Below are 21,696 nucleotides of genomic sequence, written 5' to 3'. Positions count from 1 at the left end.
CCTCTGTAAATGCCAACTGGAAGGTCACGAGAAGCTGCGAATAGGAGAGCGGGTTGACGACGTTCCAGGGAGAAACACAGACTAAATGAGGGTTTCGCCCTCATGTATGAAGCTCTCCCGGCGATGTGGAAAATAGCACAACTTGTTAACCAAACTATAGGAGAACTACAGACATCAGTAAAACGGCACCACTCAAATTTTCTTTGCATCTCCTCCACAGGCTTTCATAGGGCGGCGGTGCGTTTGAGGAGCTGCCACACTTTGTAGACAAGGACAGGGGAGACGTCAAACTTCTGAGGGAAAAAGAAAAGTGAAGCTCAAGCAGATTTCGGCGAGTGTCATTACCGATGCTGATCCCTTGACGCTTCATGCTATACTCTTACTAATCAGGTCTCACTATAACGTTTCCGTGCTGTCTTTTTCTCTGATCAGTGACATTCCGCCCTTCTTTAAAAGCCTGAAACTTCAGAGGGGGGAGCGTGAACTGCACAGTTAATCCACTCTGCCGGTGTACTGCTAAATCATCAACATGCCACATGAGATGGACAGATCGGTGGCAGAAATGTAAAGCAGGCAGAGACTGGATCACAAGTGTGGAGACCACACAGGGACAGCTAAGGACAAATAAACAAAAGGGTGTGTGTGCGTGTGTGTGTGTGTGTGTGTGTGTGACTGCCTTTTGAAAGCACAGATTCGCTGATGTGTGTGATCAGTGTCGGCCTCAATTAAGCAAACTGAACATCAGCCAGATGTGACGAACCCACATTACCCAGGGTAATTAATTATACTCTGAATGTTTTCTTTCTTTTTTTTTTTTTTTTTTTTTTTTTTCAAGTAAATGCATTTTGAGTTGCAGCTTCGGATGTGATACACCTTCACGCTGATTCATAGACTGATGACAAAGCTGGCTGCAGTCAGCTATCATTATGAAGAATTATCTCTATATGTGCAATTAGTTACACACTTTGAGGGTAAAGAAAGAAAAAAACATAACAGCGGAGCTGTGCCGCATTATTCGAGCGGGTCAGTTTTACACACAGGTGAGTTAGATAAATGACTGCAGGAACATATAATTAGGCTGAACCATGCATTTTTCTCCAGACAGTGAATGTATCATCAGCTCAGCACTGTGTGTTTTCAAACCGGTAGTTTGCTTGCTCCAGTCCAAATTCAGTGGATAATCAGTGGTTTTCCCACTGGGTGTTTTTCATCACTAAGAGCCACTATAGAAAGGTTTTGAAGAAGTTTCCATCGACAAAAACTTGTTTCATATCCAGAATAGCTGCTTCGAATAATAGATTCTTCTCATCAAGGTATGCAAAGCACAATGTTTAACTTGAGACTGCAGACTGCTTCTTGAAGTTCGGTCAGATCGAGGTGAGCTGTGCATCTGTGTGTCACTGATGCTTATGTTTGCCCACAGGTTGGTAAAAATATATGAAAAGGTCATTACAATCATGCAGTCACTTGGGATTTGAAGGAGTTTTATGTAGGAGGATCATAAAGCTGAAATCAAACTTGTGCCTGGAGCAGCAGATTTGCTGAGTTCAGGTATCAGAGAAGGGATCAGCAAGAAATAGACTGGCGCATCAATATTTAGAGCATTTCTTAAGTTTCCGTCAAAACAGTCTGAAGTAGGTGACATTTTGGCATCATTGCACTTCTGCTTTGTTTTTCATTTGTCTGTTTTACTTGTTTGGCTAGATTACAGACTTCATTTCAACGATCGTCAGAGCTTTATTATTGCAAATTTCAATAACTGCTAGCTTGCTGTTAGATAATTTATGATAATTACAGTTTTTATGGAGTTCAAACAGAATGTCACCACATGAAGCCTGTTTCTGATTACTTTAATAAATATGTGACAGCAGCCATGCATTGGCTTCACTCTGCTGTGCAAATACAACACACACAAGCCTTTAACAACAACTCTATGATTCTGCAGAAGCACACCGTTTCGCAGCTCTTTATGACAAACATTTAAAAGTATTTTTGGAAATCACAGTCAGATAGTGTCTTTGGGGTAAAGTGTCATCGTGGCCCCAAAACCACCGACGACACATAATAAGTTTCGCTCTAATTGACCCAAATGAGCCATGTAACAAACAGAAATCACTTTGATAGTGTGTCATCACTTCCCTGCTAAAAATCAGAGAGAGCAGCAGAGATTAGAGGCTACAAAGAGTGAGGATGCATATCCTGTCTTTCTCACTGCAAGCCCGAAAAAAGATGGAGGGGGGGGGGTGGGGGGGGGGGGTGGGGGGGGTGGGGGGGGTGGGGGGGGTGGGGGGGGGGGAAGAGTGTACGATCACAAATAGTTTCTGTCGGGACAAATTATACATCAAACAGACTTCTCGAAGTGCAAACTGCTACATCTCTCAAATGCGGTGTATCTTTAACATTTTTTCGTCTGGGTAAAAACTACAGGGACAGAATCATAAAAAGCTGGCCCCTCTGTCTTACTCGGAGGCGGGCGGTTAGTCTATAATTGTTGTAAGAATGCATGTGTCAGCAGGTATACAGCAGGAGAGCAGGTGTGTGTGTGTATCTGTGAGCGTGTGTGTGTGTGTGTGTGTGTGTGTGTCAGCATGAGGCTTTGTGTGAGTGTTTATGAGTTTTGTAGAGGAGGGAACTCCAAGGTTTCCGGGACAAAAATGAGAAACTGTGCTATCTATCGGGGCCAGTATTAGCTCTCAAAGCCTTCGTGGCTGCAGGCTCCTCCACTAACTTGATTAGGCAGGAATGGGCCAGGTGCTTTGTGCCTTCTCCTTGCTGGGATGGAGGCCTGCACAAGGACGAGCCGGCGCACACACTCACATCAGTGCACGACTGGACAAACACACACAGGCAATCTATGTCTTTCTTTATACCTCAGACTCTCATTTTTCCTCTCTTTTAATACATACATGCTCGCACAGCTTCTCCCCGGAGCAAAAACAACACCATCTAATCAGCGGCCACAGCTACATCAACTTCCCCGGCGGATCAAGGGACACAAAAGCAGGCAATGGCATGTGTCTATAGTTGTGACAGGTCTAATTTAAGCTCACAGCTAAATATACAGTGCAGTGCAACACTGCCCCTCCGAACGGCGTGGCTTCATGATGCCTTTGATGGCTTAACATCAAAGCTGAATATCACCGCTTTTAACTCTAATATATTAATTCACTTTCTATGTTTAGGTTCTTCCTCATATTTGCCACGAAGATGAAATAAAGTTAACTTGTCCACACAATACATATTCATAAACACACACAACACCTCAGATCCGCACAAGACGCCCAGCTCCTCAGATGTTGGTCAACTGACCTAAATTCCTGCAGAAATCACGGCATGCATTAATTTGGAAATACTTTCTTGTTTTTATTATGATAACAATTGCAGGCCGAAGTGCTGGTTTATGTCCCGTCGTTGCTTCAAATCCCCAGGAGTCAGTTGAAAGAAGATTGGTCATGTTTAATGTGTGGTCTTTAGTGTTGTTGACACAGCAGCCCTGAGGTCCATCTGGGCTTGATTGTAGGCCAAAAACAGATGTTACCGTGTGTGTGTGTGTGAGAGAGACCCACATGTATATGCATCTGCAAAATGTCATGGTCCGTGCGCACCTGGCCCATTTTTTGTTTTGTTTATTCGCATTTCTCTGTTTATGCCCGTGCCTTTCTCAATGGCTATAAAACTAAAACATACACACCATCTGGGACCACTACAGCGCACGACAACACGACTGGATTCATGGAACACATTCACAGAACTTTCTTGAAAAGCAGACGCTGGACAGGGATGATCAACAGTTAGCTCACATCTGGAGGCAGTAAAATAAATGCAACTTATCTGTATACAGACGACTTACATTGAGGATTAAAAAAAAGGTGCATATTTGTGTTTGGTGTGCAAGACCTCAGCTTGGGTTTCTGCATTTTTTAGTAGTAATTGTTTATTTTTTGCAAAAATATACATATTTTCGTCATGTATACTCTGTTGTTAAAGTTAAAATGAAGTGTTTATTAGAGGGTGATTTTCACCCACATTTGGCTGCAGGAGTTTTTCCCTAACTTTCCAGACAGTCTTCCAACATAAAGTCTACTCTTTAATATCTCACTATGAGATACTGAAACAGAACACTGAGAAATGTAGATGAAATCTAATGGCTTCAAGCTTCAAAACTACACAACACAGAATTTATCTCCCAGTACAAGACTAAATATTAGTTACTGTTAATAATACAAAAAGAAAAAAACATTTTTGTTTCTCTATGATATCATTCTGAATCTTACATGTTTGAAATAATCACCCAACGAAACAAGTACTTTGATAAAATCTTAGTTAGCTTTGGTAATGAAAGTATTTTTCAAAAGACAGTTAATCAAGGGAGAATTAGTGGGAGAATCAACAGTGAAATAAAAACCAATTAGCATTTGCTGCCCCCGTACTTCGTAAGTCACAAAGTGTTTAATATTTGGTGACTGATGTATGGCTCTATGAAGAATCGTGCCTGCCATTGATTTCACACAAGTACTGAATAATCACATTTGAGTGGATTCTTACATTACTGGCAGCGAATCATCTGCCCCAGGGAGCAGTGATACATTCAACAAACCGAAATTGTAAAGAACACGTCGATGAAATCATGAAAGGGAACTCGCTTGCAAATAGGTGACACTTTAAACAATCCTGTACGGCTTTGAAATTGGACTGATGAATTTAAATGGAGGGGACAAATGACAAGACGAACAAGCTGCTTAGAAAGGCATTTCTTTTCTTACGGTATTTTAGAAAGTCACTGGGGACAGTAGTATGGAGAAACACAGACTCAGACAGGATGTTTGACCAGCCAATCAGCTTAGAGGTAATTTGCGAGCATCCTTCAATCTGCCAGCTGAATTATTTTTATCACGGAGCAGGATAAAATCCATCTCCCTCAAACAGTGATTAAAGCTACTTCACCAGCAGTCCACACAAAATACATCAAATGAATGTATTTTAAAATCCAAGAGGAGGAAGGCTGCAGAGTCTCATGCATAGCAAGTGAAAGTCACATTAATAACTTCAGTGTGACATCCGGCATGCACTTTTGGTTTTGCAAAAAAAAAAATCACATTAAAAAACTTTCTTCTTCACAGCTTGTTGAGATCCAAGGACAATAAAAGGAGAGTTCTTTATATAGAGTCCAGTGACCATCGCATCTGTTACACATATAATGATTGTTCACTATGGCTTAAGACCCTATCTACGTGACATTTTGAGTGAAAATGCATTGTTTTCGTTTACACATTAACATTTTGAAAATGATGTCCATCCACACAGCAACGGCAGGAACACTGAAAACTATGTTGTTAGCATGTAGGGTCAATAGTGGGTGCCGTTGGCTGTTTTTGGAATGAAATCGCACATGCATGCAATATGTTAAAAAAATTAATGCGGTCAAGTACACGGAAATTCAGATTGACAGATGACAAAGTTGGATTGTTTCAACGGGTAATTCTCAACTGTAAAACTAGCAAGTCATATATGACTACAAAAAGCACTAAATGCCAATAATTCTCAAGCTTTAGTATAAATAACTATATATAAACTATGTTCACAATTACCATATCTTTGAGAAAAACTATTATGAACAAGTTGAACTTTCCCTGAGAAAAAGAAAATGAATCTGAAATCCTACATGTTACAGTGTCCATTCTTGATGGTATTCTGTTATAATAAGTAATAATCTTTCCAGCCCGGTATCTCTCCACCATCACTGCTGCCTTCCACTGAATGGTTCGAGTTCACAGTGTTGCTTTATGTCTTCCAGTCATATTAAAATACTACAACCCCCAGATATATTTGCAAGAGCAGACATTTTAATTGAAGAAATGCTCTCAGATTTACTGGCTCTGATTTACCTGGATCGAGCCGGTTGTCTTGGAAAGGTTCAAACGCCTTTGTCCAGGCATCAAAGTGTCCTTGAGCAAGACACTGGACCTCTAAACTGCTCCCATTGGATGACTGGTGTGTGAATGTGTCTTTGAATGGGTGAATGTGACTAACATTGTAAAAAAAAAAAAAACACTGTGTTGACCGTTAATCAGAAAACTGCTCTATCAGTCAAATCCATTGACTGGAATTGATTTAGTTCTTGACACAAGAATGGTGTGCTGCACATTGTAATGCTTCGATGTATATTTGCTTCTGTTCACTGTGCACAAAAATGTAAAGTTGAATGTGTTGCTGGAGGAAGTCATCAAACAGATCACTATTAAAGAAAACAAAAATTGAAAATGTGGTAAAAATAAAGTACTGTCTGTAAATGTCATACCTTCACATTAGATTTAGTGTCTCTGGAGAAACTCCACAGAAATTTGAGGATAATTTGAGGATAAAAGATGGCAGAGAAAACAAACTTGTATCCCATTCCTCTTGTTAATACACATATTAAATGCATTTGCTGTTACTTTCAACACATTTTGATCGCAATTTACACTTTCAGACAACGTGTTATCTTCTCATTTTCAGTGTCTTGTCCCAAGACCATAGCCAACACCTTCTTTGACACCCAAAAGTTATTTATCACAAACTTGAACTGATTCATTCTGCATATTTGTGTTGCAGATGTTTCTTTCCTCTGGATTCCTGTACAACTCCAGCAATGTGCAAATATACTGACGATATATCCCCGTGCATATATAAGAACATGCGTGTGACAGTAGGTATTTCTGTGCATGTGTCTGACATTAATTTACTGGCCGCACCAGCGTACTCAGCTGTCTGACAGGCTGAAACCTGATGATGAAGCGATGGCCTTCAAGTCTCACTCTGACCCGCTCTTTAAAAGTGAGGGGCAAAAGACTGTGGCGAGGGAGATGGGGCGAGAAAGTCGTTTCGGGTCACACGAGGTAGATTACTGAGAGTAAGGCCGGTAATAATGAAAGGAATAGAGGAACAAAGGGGATGAAGGAGATGCAGGAGGGGCTGATGGGTACAGGTTGAATGAGATGAACTTGAAGAATGGTGCAGGGACAGAGGAGGTTGGAGTAAAGGGGAGAGAGGTGGCAAAGAGGTTAAGCTGGAACAAAAGGAGTGATGAGTGAGGAGGAGGACGCCCAGGATTAACTGAGCAGAGGGTATATGCAGGAGAAAAGGAGTTCAGAAGCTGTTCAGAAAAAGAAACAAAAGGGTCGGAGCTGAAACGCGGCTCTGCAGAGAAGAGAATCTGGAATCGGCCATAAATAACACACAACGCAGTTCCACACATCTCGGCAGTGGAGCGTGTGCATGTCATGTGTCAGGACAGCGGTCCCACAGAGGTAATTGAATCAGGACATGAAAACAACAAGAGGACAGAGCCGGGGTGAAGTGGTCAGGCACAGCTGGAAAAGCAACAGTCTCCCCTCTTTAAAGCTGAAGGGAAAGGAAACACCAGGGGAAATGGTGGTATTTGGAGTATCTGAGGCTGCGGTGTCCAGAGAGCTGACTCTACGTGGCCTTTCACAGGAGACGTGGCTCCAGGTGCAGTACAGAGCGGCTCTATTTAACTTTCAATTCCCTCTGCCTTCTACTTTTTTTTTAGACAACCTCTACCCTACATAGCTCTGTTTTCTGTATCTTTTGTATTTCTCTCTTTTTTTTTCAAGACACTTCAGTTCGACATAACCTCAAACGTATATCTTTAAGTGAAATTTGTGATTTTTTTTTTGTGCAGGGAGACAAATATGCTTTAAAAGATGTGCAAGGAGTAAACAGTATGGAGCATTTTGTCCAACAAAGAACAAAATTGGTGCGAGTGGAGACCTGCAGTTGTTTACAATTAAAGGAGAGGAACAAGAGACAGACAGAATGAGAGGGGATGGACGAACAGGTGGTGGGATTATTATGTGGCGCACTTTAAATTATTGTGTTGATCCCAGCACCCCTTTTACCATGGACCGAGTGGTCGTGTGTTTAATTTAAACTGCAGTAATATGATTGTAAAAGTCCATCAGTGTGTGAAATGAATGGTAGACAATCGATACCAACTCCACTCCTGCCACAAAGGATACACAGCATGAAATAAACCACTTCAGACAAACCCTCCCCCCGCCCAAAGAAACAGAAACATCTTTAACAACTCGGTCTGTTTTTAAGGGCGAAAGAAATGTTGCAAGGGAAGATGTTGAAATAGAGTGAGAAGAGGCCTGAAGTGCTCTGTTTGCGACATGCTTTTAACCGGACTCATTCAGCAAACCACCGCTATTGTAAAGCCGAAACTACCTGTAAAAACTTCCCTTCTGCTACCACATCCTTCAAAGCGGAGGGGTGGGGGGACATCTGGATGTGGGGGCTCATTCTGGAAGCAGCGTGTAAATAAACATAAACAGCACAAGGTGCAAACGAGCCTTTCATAGAGGGGGGAAATAAGGTGGGTGAGTCGTGTCTACAGCTGGTCCAGACTGTTAATGCCTGCACTTTTTCTATTAGACGGGCCCCCCTGGCTGCCTCATACAATTATGCTATTCTTCTGGGGCTGTGAGTGTGGGTGTCTGCATTGTGAGACTGGAGGTGATAAAACAGCAGAAAGCACATAAATAATGACTTAATGATCCCCTCCACCCTTAGCTATAATGATGACGGTGGAGTTTTCCAAGCCGGGACACTAGCGGGGGCGGGCAGAGCAATCCACATGTGGCCTGCAGGTGTGCTTCACTTCCTACCCCAACAAGTCACTGAGGCCTCAGTCCACCACAACTTTGTCAATCTCCTCAGTTTCCCACCATCACTCTGCGTCCAGCTTTAAATTTATGCTTCCTCATGTGAGCAATTATCATGTTGCCAGTAGATATATGTATCTTGTTCTGTTTTCAAGAGACTAATACAGCTGGGTTATCTGCATTATTCATCCCAACAAGTTCCTCTGTACAAGTGTGTTTGTGTGTGTGTGTGTGTGTGTGTGTAGATGTGGAGGGGAAAAAAAAAAGAGGCAGGTCGTTTTGAGTGACAGACTGTGTGGAACTGAATCAAGACGTGCAGCTAAATTACGGCTCTGTCACCGAGGCAGAAATAACAGTACGGTTTTACGTAATTGTTTCTTTAGGTAGGCACAGCCGCTGCGGCTTTATAACAATAGCGATAAATCATTACGTTGTTCACTGTAATTAACATCCTTTACCTCCTTCCCAACAGCCGTGCTCTGCGGCTAAATGTGGGCGCATTTGTGTTGGGAAACTTTGAGGTGCTCCTTGCTGAAGGTGTTATTAATTGTTTCGCCAAACACCTAATTGACTTTTGCAGCTTCCGAAAAGCAGCCCCCCAAAAAAAACTCTGAATGTCAGTGATTCACACCTTTAGAGATGGAAAAGACAATTAAATGGCAATAAAATGACTGTGTGTCTAGTAATCTAGTAATTAAAATAATGGCTTCAGGTGAAAACTGACAAACTATAAATACTGATAGAAAAGTCACGCTTGGAGCATTGACGTACACAAGCACAGAAAATAACTTGAGAACTTTCTTTAAAACTTTTCAAAAGCACGTCAGGAAGAAACATAAAACTGGAAAGAGAAAGTCTTTAGTATATAAAAATGAGGGCTAGTGTTGTGGAGTGGCAGTCATTATGGGTGTGGAGAAGACAATTATAGGTTACGGTGCTTTCTTTCTTTTTACTTCTACTTACGCATCTTATTGCGTGCAGACGAGACTTGCCACTGCTGCTCTTGATGTTTTATACCTTTTGATACCAAAAACTGCCCATAAATTTGCGTGTCCTTGAGAAAGTTATGGGATCCCGACCCTGCACCCCGACCCTCCCATACATATAAAAAAAAAGCCAAATGGGAACGGTTATTTCCCTCTGGGGATGAATATAGTATTATCGGAACATTATGGTTTTCAGGGCAAAGTGAAGAGGAGGAGGTTGGAAGTTGTAATGGAGATGAGGGAGAAGAGGGAAAAAAAAAGTCTGATTTCCTCTAAGAACAACCTTTCGATCTCTGGCTGTAAATGTAAAGTTTCTGTAACACCCACAAAGGCATTAAAAAAAAAAAAAAAAACCTAAAAAAAAAAAAAAACTGAAACAATCTTTACATGCACAATTACCTCCTGCGAATCAGCTGCTTGATGGTCTACAGCAGCAGTTTCCGCTTCACATTGTGCAATGCAACTTCTTTTCGTGTGCCTTGCTAAAGTCAATAAAAAGATGTCGACCCTGCAGGAAAGAGTCCCCTTTTGGCCTTAACTGTTGCAGTGAGGGGAGTACTTTTCTACCCAGAGAGCCTTTGGGGAACGGCGTGGAGCACAAAATAGATCAGGATGCGAGGCGGCCCCAGCTTCATAAGGGCAGAGGTCTATTTTTAATGACAACAAGAGCACGGCAACAAAGTGTTGTGGTAGGGCAAGTCCAGAGGAAATTTATCCTCTGCGTAGGAGTTCCCTCGCTCGCTGCGCCTGTCTGAAGAGTTCTGCAGAGGCTTAAGTCAAAAACAACTGCTAAGATTGCCTGAATCCATTTTATCCTCCATTTAAAAAGATGTGCCAAAGCTGAGCCAAGCTTATCCCCATTAAGGAAGACCAGCCAATTGTCTCTTCTTCTTCTTCTTGTCGCCCCTTGCTTGTCACGATGAACCTTGGAATCATGCTTTCGTCCATGTTTGGATCTTTTTTTAAAATATCTGTTTGTAAGAGCAGCAGAGGAGTCGGGGCCGGGTTAAAGGTCAGGTCTGGGCAGGCTGAGGTCAACAACCGGGAGAAGACGCATCTCTGAGAAAGTGAAACTGGATCCTTTCCTTTCATTGACTCTGCCGCCTCCTGACCTCCAGAGGTCGGCCATCGGCACCTGGACTGCTTGTGAAATAAACGACAGAGCTATTATTGCGCTTCAGATTTGTACACAGAGTTATTTTGGTGGCTTCCTCTACTTGCTCCAGCTTCTTATTCTTGGGAATTTATTTGTTTATTTAATTTTCTGTGTCTCTGACAGCCGCTGTTTCTCAGTCGAGTCTCAGCCTACATTGCATGATGCTGCAGGGTGTAAAACTCATCTCCTACGTACAAAACACACACGCACACACGCATGCGTGCACACACACACACACACACACACACACACACACACACCTGGAAATGTGTGTACTCTAGGATGTGTATTTTTCCGAGCTTTGGTGTTTCTTTGTATTTGAGTTCTCTCTTTTCTATGCAAGAGCGAGGAAGAAGAGGGAAATAACACATCCCTACCCGGAGAATGTTTATACAATCCACTTCAGTCCCGACAGGGCAGCTCGGCAGGAGAAACGCAGGCAGAAAGTCAGCACTGCTCTTCAACGTAACTCTCTTCTCTGGGGAGCTCAACACAATAGAGCCAAAGCAGGAGAATAGAAACATTCTGTTGTTTCATGAACAGCATAATCAGATCACTGTATTAACTAACCAACACTCTATGTGGAAAAATGGACCCTCCTGGCTAAATTACTCTATTGTCTTCTGGAGCAAGCAATCTCTTTATCACCGAAGCCCAGTACCTGGCCGGACCTAATGTTCCACAGCAAAATCTCTCTTGAAACTAAACCCCTTGTTGTACAATAGTCCTCAATTCCAAATGACCACTTCCTCTTAAGCGCACAGCTCAAAATAAATTTACTTCACTTGAGAATACTGTAAATCAACAAAATGAGGTGCTTACTGCTGGCAGACAGCCATGCGCACGCTAACTGAGGGGGTCATTCTTCTCGATAGTTTACTCAAGGAAGAATGAAATGTTATTCAGAAGGAATAATAAGTGATTTGTTATCCGCTGCTAGCGGTTTAGATGAGACCGCACATCCTGCGCGTGGTTCCACCTTTAGAAACTGAGGCAGCATTGTGTCTGCGGCCGGGCAGACTACACATTCACATCAGAGCTCGACACAGACTGCTAAAGGGCATGACTCATGAGAGCTCCGTGTCTGGAGAATGTGCAGCTTTTGCAGGTTTGGAAAACAATGGATGCATTTGAAAGGGAATTTTACCAAAGTGACTTTTGCTTTCTTATTTCTTCGCGGCTCTCCACGCCCAATGAATTCCCAGGCCTTTCAACATCACGTTATTTCACTTGCTGCATTATTCATACACAAACACCAACACTGACGGACATCAGATGCATTATGATGAGCATTGTGGATTTTTCTGCATCTAATAACTTCATGTTGATGTTCAGATTTATGCACGCTTTCAAGGGAATATAAACTATGACACAAACATATTAGAAATGACTTTTTGTTTGTGAGAACAGAAGTGAGCAGAAGTGCTTCCTAATGATGTACAGGACTGCATCCACCTCTAATAAAATAAATTATGCATTGCAGTTCAATGAAAAAACACAGATAACAATAATGATCATCAAGATTGAAAAAGGCATCTGTAATCACTGCAATTATTGTGCACAAAACAGCACAGCTGAACAGAGAACAGAGGAATGTGTTCTCCCTAAATAATGCACTGGTCGTGGGGATGTAGGGAACTCAGGAGGAATAAAGTTGTAGTGGTGAATTTCTCTAATGAAATGGCCAAAAACAAAGATCCACAATGAAACATTTTATAACTGAGCTGTGCAACATAAGCGTCCGTGTCACATCTCTGTTTGCAGAGTAGAAAAATGCAAAATGTTAAGCATGTATAGTCAAATTAAGACTTTAAAGCTCGTGTCCGGAGTTTCCGTTCGTTTCCAATGTATGTATCATTTTTCAACAGAGCTTAAATGTGTCAGTCTGGTTCGATACTACAATATAACATTAGCATTAAGCAATATGAAAATTTATTTATGAGCTCCGCCTTCGTCTCATAGACCCCCATGTTATCTGAAATAGCGCCGGTCAGCTTCAGCCAATAGATTTCGAGCTTCCGCATTCTCGTGTTGTCAATCAAAGTGTGCACGCAGTCAGAGAGCACGCGCACTCGCCCAGGCAGAGGAGAGTTAGCTCCGCAGCAGCCGGCCCGCTTACCTCGGATATATCCATGGTCTGCTGAACAACCACTGTAAACAGCTAAACATGTAGGATGCTGTAGGACTCAGAGGCTCTCATTTTCACCCGACGGATAATTCACGTGCACAATTAAAGGGGCGTGGCTTGGTCGCTCATGAAAGCAGAGGGAGGGCGGAACCTCGAGACTTTGGATTAAGAAAAAAGCCTCTCTCTTTCAAAACTCCGGACACGAGCTTTAAGAGTAGAATGGATCAGAGGGAGAAAATAGCATTATTAAAAAAAAGAATGATGATTTTTGAAATTGAAGGTGTTTGGGAACTATGGGAGTTGCAAACAATTGATTGTCTGTAGGATAATGGTGAGTGTTCACAGTTTGAGGAGGGTTTTATGAATTAAGTGAGAAAGATTTTAGGATTTTTTCCAAAATGAACAAGGCATGTCCCTTTTCATCCCTGGTGTAGAAGAAGAGGCCTGGGCCTCACTCCCTCTTCCTTCTTCACATTTATCTCTTTTCTGTCAGCCCTTTTCCCGTTCTGTGTCAGTCTGTCCATCTTTTTTCTCTCATGCTGCTTTTACTGTCTTCTCTCCTTCCTGTCCTCTCCGGTTCTTTTCTGCCTTGTCCCGTCCTGTTCTGTCTGTCTTTCCGTCCATCCCGTCTAAGGGCCTCCAACACTGACAGATAAATCCAGCCGTATGACGCATCCGGAGATCGACGAGACAGACTGCTGAATTACAGAGGCGCTCCACCTTGTACATTTAACAGTTTCCCTCACACCGGATCGTCCTGCCTGTCGAGTCATCCGCTCATGTATCACCTCTTTTATCCGTATCTCATCTGTTTTCATTCTTTCGCTCTTTATATTTCCATTCAGAAAAACGGGCACCTCCCTTCTTTGTCTGCAGACCTCAAATTCTTATCTTTTCACCTCTATCAGTGTCGTCCAATCTCCCTTTCTCTTCTCATATCTCTCGTCTAATCTCCTTCTTCATCGCTCTCCCTTTTTCTTTCTTTCCGCGTGGCCAAACTACAAGTAGAGGGCTGCTTTATCTTCAAGATGTTATCTCAAACTTTCATATAAGGTCGCATAAAAAGAATATAGCACGCCCTGTAATTATGTTTTCTCATTCATCTGCAGAGAGAAGCATCCTCTTGCAACTTGAAGACTCCTTTTTCGAGGATACTGCTCTGATTAGCCCGTCGTAATGATTTCAAAGTAAAGATAAATGTTTTCATTTGCCGAAGATTAAAGGATTTTCTGTATTTATATCCACTCACTGATCAAATTAGAGCTTCTCTGGCTGTTTTGCGGCGTCGCGATAGATGGAGCTCGGATAGTTCTAAACGCATCACATCAAAAGGGCTTCTTATCGTGTAATGATATGCTCCATAAAGATAAGATGCAATGATGCAGGTCCCATGAGGAGAAACAAAAAAATACTCAAGCCCAAGAGAGGCTTAAACTGCATTACTAGAAGCTGCTGGTGTGTAAAAAAAATAAATAAATAAAAATACACTGCATGACATGAATAAATACATAAAAACCGCACAACCCACCTGCTTTAGTAATGGGTGGATACTAATTTAGGTGTGACTATTCATAGCCGTGAAAGTCAAAAGTCTCACAGGAGGCAGTCCAGTTTTGCTCTCGACCTCAGAGTGTACAAGCTGCAGCCAGAAAGAAGAAACTCCCACAAAAGAGAAATATACGAGCTGAGAGCAGCTATCAAATGATCCTCTCATTCATGCTTCAAAGTCATTCATCTTCCAGAGAAATACAGCCGGGTGACAGTCCGGAGAGGAGGAAAGTCTGTGCTTCCCTCGGTGTGTGTGTGTGTGTGTGTGTGTGTGTGCGTTTTGGCATGTGTGTTTTGATGACAGCTCATGACTCATTTCACCCTTCAAATGGCCCCGTGGCACTCAATCAGTCAATAAACAAAGACGAGCAAAGCCTCTTCACTCTTTCTTCCTCAAACTCTCATTCTGAAATCCTCTTTACACCTCTTTTCCCCTGACTCATTACACCTCCTCCGACGCTCCTCCCCAATCCGCTCCTCTTCAGCTTTCTGCGCTTCCAAGCCGCCACGTACCAATATGGAAGAAGTACAACCAAGTGCAAACTTAAATAAGTTTACAATAATCGCTTCTCCTGTTTGCACAAAACTTTGGATCCGTCTCTGTTTAACCTTTGAAACATCCTCTCGGCGTGATCCCTGGTGAAAAAGAGGCTTTTGGGATTATTTAATCGTGACCCAAATACGGTCTTGCTCTTCCTCCCGTTCTTACATTGTGGTTAAAAGACAGATTCCTCCGCTATTTGAGAGGGGTTTGAGGGTGTCGTGGAGAGAGGGGCAGAGCTAATGTGGTGTATCCGTGCTGGCGAGCGAAGGCTGCTTCAGAGCTGCTAATTCCCTCTGACGCGTGGACATGATGGTTTACTCAAACCACAGACATTCCTTCTTGGATGCAAGCGGCAGAAATAATGGTGCATCCAGGATCGCGTATCACTTGCCAGCGCTTCGCAGCCGCACTCTGAACTCAAATTATTTCCGACACCTGCCCTTGTCCTGCTGATGCTGTTTAGCATGCAGTGCGAAATTACCGCTGCTTCCTCTGCCAGTTTTACATGGTTATGTCCGATTACAGATTTTTCTATGCGTGTGTCTCCTCTACATGATCCACTTCTACATAAGCACTGATATACTGTATGTCTCCTGCTTTTTTTTAATACACATCATGTGATTGCTGCCTGGGGGGGTGTACACACCCCTTTATGGTCTTTAGGTCTCTCCCTATCTGCTCAATTATTTTTATCACAGGGGTGATAAAATCTTCTCCATCCCCAGCATAGTGTGTAAAGCCACTTTACCAGCTGACTGCACAGGACACGCAGCAAAAAAAAAATGTATTTAAGAATCTGAGTGAAGCAAGGCTGCCAATTCTCACGCGCTGAGTGAAACTCAACTCCAAACTCCCACTCTTGTGCCACGTGGAATTTGTCTCACACGGTTCAGCCATTTTTAGATACTGCCAGACTTCCTAATGTATTTCACTTTAAAATATGTTGTTCTTGATTGCTGTTGGGCTCCAATGGTAATAAATAATGATTTGGATGTTGCCAAACTTTAAGAGTGAAGCTTATAGAAAATCTTTTTGTCACTTGTGTGTTACAGTGAAGACATTGAAAATTACTTTTTAATGAATTCTACAGAGGGCATGATGGGCTTGGGGAGTTTTGCATGTTTTCCTGAATGGGTTTCTACATGGAGACGGGGCCGACCATTTTCAGAAAGTTGTCAAAAAGTTAAGTTTTCAGTGGCCTCAAGCATAGTTGTCGTGTAAGCAGACACCCAAAATGCAAAAAGAAGTTTCGCATTTTCATTTGAAAATTGTCACCGTGTAACCTCGGCCTAAACTTCCCTTGCGTGAACGTGAGTGTGTGTAGTTGTGCCTGTTTCCAGAGTGAGTCCTGCCTTTGCCTCCAGTCAGCTGGGATCGGCTCCCTCACCCTACAGCAAAGCAGGAACAAATATTTTTGTTCTCGCTGTGTCTTCTCACTTTAACTGAGCTCTTTTAAGTTGTGATGTGACATAAGTGACATTTATTGCAGAACATTTTTCACAGTGAATTCCTTTCAGAATAACAGCGTCATCCTTTCATCGCCAACCTTGATGATAAGACATGTAACTCAGTTCCATTTATGCGACAGCAACGTAGCCATCAAGTAGGCTTTTGTGTAGCTAACAAAAGATGCTATGGACTTGCATTGTGCATCCCACTTTGGAGCTTTCTGTTGATCACTACGGCAACCACTGTAACACTCTGGCCTTTAAAGAGCAGAAGTGGCCTGGATGATAAACTTTCATTTTGCCAACATTTATTACTTGGTTCGTGACAGACAAGTCCTCAAATCACCTCCAGGAAACCTTGGGGTAGCCATAGCAACATTGCACCATCTCCCTAAATGAGCGAAAAGAAAAGAAAAACAACGTTTGCTTATGCCCGGGCGACTTTCTCTGTTGTGTTGGGAGAGGTCAAGAAATGTGTGTGGACATGCAGCCGCTGGCACTAACGGCAACAAAAGTAAGAAATTACCACATTACTTGCCAAGACACTTTTTTTCCTGTATAAATTTTGATTCCTTTCCCTCAAATACAGATGAAAATGCTTTTTTTTTTTTTTAAATAGACACTTCAAAAAGGATACATAACTGCAATAATGCAAATCTCTCACCGAGGACACAGTGAGATAAAGACTGAATGAAAGTGAGAGCCGGGGATGGAACTAGCAGTTTTCCTGTATTCAATCAACTGAAAGTGGCATACAGAGCCAAACCATTATAAACTCCATCAAATTCACTCTATGACTTTAAATAAAGCCACTGAGGTAGTTTACAGGGCATTTTCAACATAGCCTTGTCCAAAGTTAGAAAGTTTTCAGCTGCCAAGTTTTGATGCTCAATAACAGAACATAGCATTTACCTCAAATTAGGCCATTAAGAGATATCAGCAAAACTCCTCCTTTGCAGGTTCCACATTTACGGCTGCTTTTGCTTCGCTCACAACTTGGCAAAGGATACGTTCAAACTAACAATCCCAGATTTCTCCTCTAATATCTTCCTGGCAAGAAAATATGTCCTTTTTTAGACATGGGAGATATAAAGTTGGAGGATCTAATGAGCGTTTCCTGAAAATGCGGCAAAGTAGCATATTTGTGTTATTCGTCTATTCTCTGCCCTGGATCGTTAAAGTATTTTTGTGTCATGCGCGTGATTAGAGCAGAGCAAATACTATTCTGTTTTTATAGTTGTTTTTGTGCCAGTTTTTAAGTATGCCTCCATTTTTTGCATTATTATGTTTTTAACTCGAAGTTAGTATGAGTGCTTAAGAAAAATGTGATTTTTTTTTTTTTGTGAAATGTGAAATTTGAACGGGATGACCTTTTTCATTATCGTCTAGGCTCCACAATAATAAATAGAAAAGACATATTGAACGAATAAAATGTGGGATGGCTCCTCTCCTGGATCTCCGACAGTCTTGAATTCACAAATGCAAAAGCAAGAAGGGATGAGATAATGGCGAAGCGGTTGTGATATATAAATAGCCTGTGGTTGGGTGCAGACAAAGCACAGCGGGACGGAGAAACAAACCACTTCAACCATTGTTTGAGTCCCCAAGTTTCCTCGCATAAGAGCAATTTATCATCTACTGAGGAGAATTTGTAAAATCAGGGCTCCCATGCAACCTCAGCCAATAAACCCAGATCTTTTGTGAGTCTGTGTGTACGGAGGCAAACTCCCCCAAAGCCCCATCTTGCTGGTGTCAGATAAATAAGTAACCAAAGGGTCTTAAAGAGCGCCGAGAGGCCAGAGGGTAATGGCTGTTTAGTTTACACGTGCATGATAATGCCTTTCACTTTCACTCCTGACGGGGCTCGACCCCCGGAGGGACGTCGCCTCACAAAGGTCGACGACAATGGCTCTGTCATTCAGCCGGTTTCCATGGCGACCGCACAGCCCGCTGAGGCCACCGAGGGTCATTTTCATCACGGAAATCTCCTGGCTGGGACTAATTGCTGTGTTTGTGCAGGAGTTCTGTGTCAGCGCTCCGGCACATTCCCAACACATCGCAATTATCAATCACGCTAATCATATGCTGCTCCGGACAAGATGTGCGGCGAGATTGTCGACCACGGGTTCATCTGTATCTGCTGCTCACCTATCTTAATGATAAATATATTATTAACTAATCTGCTGAGTTTGGAGCATGTTTCGCATTTATCCAATGGTTACATTTTGATCAATCGTCTTCTGAAGTTTATGATCACTTTTCTAAAGTCTAGAAGCAGTTTCCTGTATTTCAGTACCTACAAATATGAAAACTAACAAATATCAAGCCCTAAAACCCTCTAAACTTCAAAATAACTTCAGTCTAAAGCTGTTTTTCTAAAGTTTTCCTTCAGTGGTTCAGCTCCAATATGCACCTTTTTCTTGCCAAAAGGCATTGTGTCCCATGATTTCTTGATTCAGCACTTTAGCATCTCCACTATCACCCTTCTATTTTGTATTTCTTTTCCCCTCTCTTTTCTCTGGGGGATTTTAGCGCCTGACGTTTAATAAAAGGCCTGGACCCTGTGAGTCCGAAGTAATTCCACCATCTGGACTGAGGGTCACTTATTTCCACTGGTGAGCACAGTGTGACAGGGCAGATGAGCCACAGCATCCTCGTGGGGCTCAGGCCGTAAGATCAGAAGAAGCTGACTGTGTTTATCAAAAAAAAGCGGCTTTCATGTCTCGAAAGCTAGTCGAACCAAAACAACTGCAAACCCCCTGAATACCAATGGAAAAGGGGAAAAGAAAGTATGCCCACTCAAAGAACTTCTGATCAAATATTTGCATGTTGTGGAGATGCTTCTCGCCTCTGGCTTGACAAAAACAGCAGTGGAGGAGTGACTTTGTTAATAATCATGTCCACTTAATCGTGCACTAATCAGGTTGATCACAGTTGGAGATTAGCATTCATCCAAACTTGCTGCAAGGACAGAGCCATGGGGAGAATCTGTGAATTAATTAAGTACCTGAAACTCATTTATTATCTCCTCACAATCCATGTGTTGCACTGTTGGCACAGATAATCATTCTACAATTGTAGCAATTTAATTCTCCTGATTCTAATTTTCTTCATTTTGCTCAGTAACAAGTGCACTGGAAACTGTCAATGTGGATTTTAAGAAGGAGTACTGGGTGCTCACAATTTAGTAAACCTGTTGTTCTACTTGAAAAAAATCAACAACTTGTGGGGGTAGTTTCACAAATTGCCGGTTCAAAAACTTGTAGGACTCTGCAGCTGAAGGAAAAGTCTTAAGTTTCAGGTTCAGCTGACCGGTTTCAACAAAGAGACAAGTCAAACAAAAGAAATCTGGCTTTGGTTAAAGGTAGAACTCCAGCATTAGCCTTTACAGCCAATGTCTATCAAATATCACTCCCCCTGTTTTGGGTCCTCTGGTTTGCAATGATTGTCATCTCTCCCTCTTTATGCATTCCTGCAGGTATCTCTGGCTGTGGAGCTAAAAGTTCATGATCCTTTCTTACTACCTTCATCAAATCTGCAGGGTGTGGATGAGCTTTCTGTCTAATGCCACTTGTTTGTTGCTCTCTGCCTCTGCCATGTCTTTTTATCTCCTCGAACTCCAACTGGTGCAAGCAGAATAATGCCACCTCTGAGTCTGGATCTGCTGGCTTCTCTGAATAAAAGGGAGTTTTTCCATCTAACCCAAGTCTTGTGGAAATGTTGGATTTTCCCTCAATAATCTTGTTCATGTGAAGAATAACAAGTGGTTATAATGCAATTTGAGCTACTTAAATTAATCAAATTAAGAAAGATTTGAATTATTCTTTAAAAATACTTGTGAACTGTAAACATGCTACTAAAAATTATTGCTTACCTGTTGTTCTAAAGGTGATGAAAATACAGAAGTATATAAATTGTCAGTAAAAGTTTTCAATCAACTGCACTAAAAAGAACTGAGAATCAATTGCAATAAAAAGATGTGGTGTATGAACAAAAATCTAACCAGAAACCAAAAGAATATACTAATTTTCCAACTTGCACAATCACTGTGAAGCCACTGATGTTGTCTGTATTAACTATACACTAATTGTTCCACTATATTACATTCATATTTTCTAAGCTTCTTAGTTAATCTTTAGTTTCTATACTAAATTCTGAAGAGCTGATTTACAACAGGGAATTAAAAAAAAGCTTGTAATGAGATATTAGAAAGAGGGAAAGTAATGTGAATTCATTGCTCATAAAGATTTGATGAAAGCCTCGCGGAACCTGGTGGACGGCCGCACTCTGCCAGCACCACCAAGTGGCCACACACCGCAAATCACCAGGCAAAACTTCTAAAACTGACTATTTGCTTTATTGGGCATTTTTTCTAGAGCAGTGCGTGCCTCTTGTTAAAAGCTGATATATTGGGAAACTTGTTTTTTCGACACATTAATTAATGTGGAATAAGGCACCTGACACAGCGCGCGTGCCATCCATTCCAAATCAAACGAAAACAAAATGACAGAATATCTCCAGAAGTGTGTGACATGTATAAATAATGCTGAAATAAAGCAATTTGGGAATACTAATAACAGTTTATTCTTACCAAGTGAGGTGTCCAACTCCCGGTCATCTAGCAAGGAGCGAAGCTGCGTGTCTTGTCCCGGAGAGAAGAAGTGGAGCGCAGATACACAAAACAGAAGATGAGTCGGAGATGAAATTATCCTCGCGTCTGCCGTGTCTCTGGTTTTATGTAGAACTCCCTTTGTAGAGATTCCTCCGTGCTCAGTCCCGTCCCTCCGGAGCCCCGGGTTGCTATTTCTGCCCCACGGAGGAGAAGCGCTCTGTGCCGGTGGCTGCTCGGCGCGCGAGCTGTAATCGGACACCGCACTGTCGCGCTGCGCCACAGACAATATGCCTCCGCTGCTTGGGGTGGTGCGAAGAAAGAAAGAGGGGGGGGAAAAAAAGAAAAGAAAAGAAGGAAGAAAAAAAAAGACTTTACAAACAGAACTTTCCTTTAAGTCAGGCAGACAGGACAGAGGCGAGGCGGTGAGCTGCGGGCTGCGGTGTTGCGTCCAGCGCGGCTCTCAGTTCCAGCTGCGCGCGCTGCGAGCTGCTTTTGATGGCTGAGGCTGAGCTGCGCCCCCACTTTGCGCCTTCGCTCCAGCGGCGAACAGAGAGACGTGGCAGAGGCGCACAGCTGTCCTGCAGGTGGAGGAGACGAGTGGAGCCTCG

General features: G+C 42.4%; 1 protein-coding gene across 2 annotated transcripts in view; it reads right to left on the bottom strand.

Annotated features, from left to right (window-relative positions):
• The window catches only part of sema5a (sema domain, seven thrombospondin repeats (type 1 and type 1-like), transmembrane domain (TM) and short cytoplasmic domain, (semaphorin) 5A), a 140,199-nt gene extending 118,775 nt beyond the window's left edge, over positions 1–21,424 (bottom strand). For both annotated transcript variants that reach the window (XM_030099161.1, XM_030099162.1), the window contains exon 1: positions 21,068–21,424. The gene's annotated coding sequence lies outside the window, so the exon portion shown is untranslated. The remainder of the gene's footprint in view (positions 1–21,067) is intronic.
• Positions 21,425–21,696: the final 272 nt, after the last annotated feature.

This window comes from Salarias fasciatus, chromosome 9 (genome assembly GCF_902148845.1).
Source record: "Salarias fasciatus chromosome 9, fSalaFa1.1, whole genome shotgun sequence".
Taxonomy (NCBI): domain Eukaryota; kingdom Metazoa; phylum Chordata; class Actinopteri; order Blenniiformes; family Blenniidae; genus Salarias; species Salarias fasciatus.
Note: the sequence above shows the minus strand (reverse complement) of the source record. Positions and strands in the feature narration are given on the sequence as shown.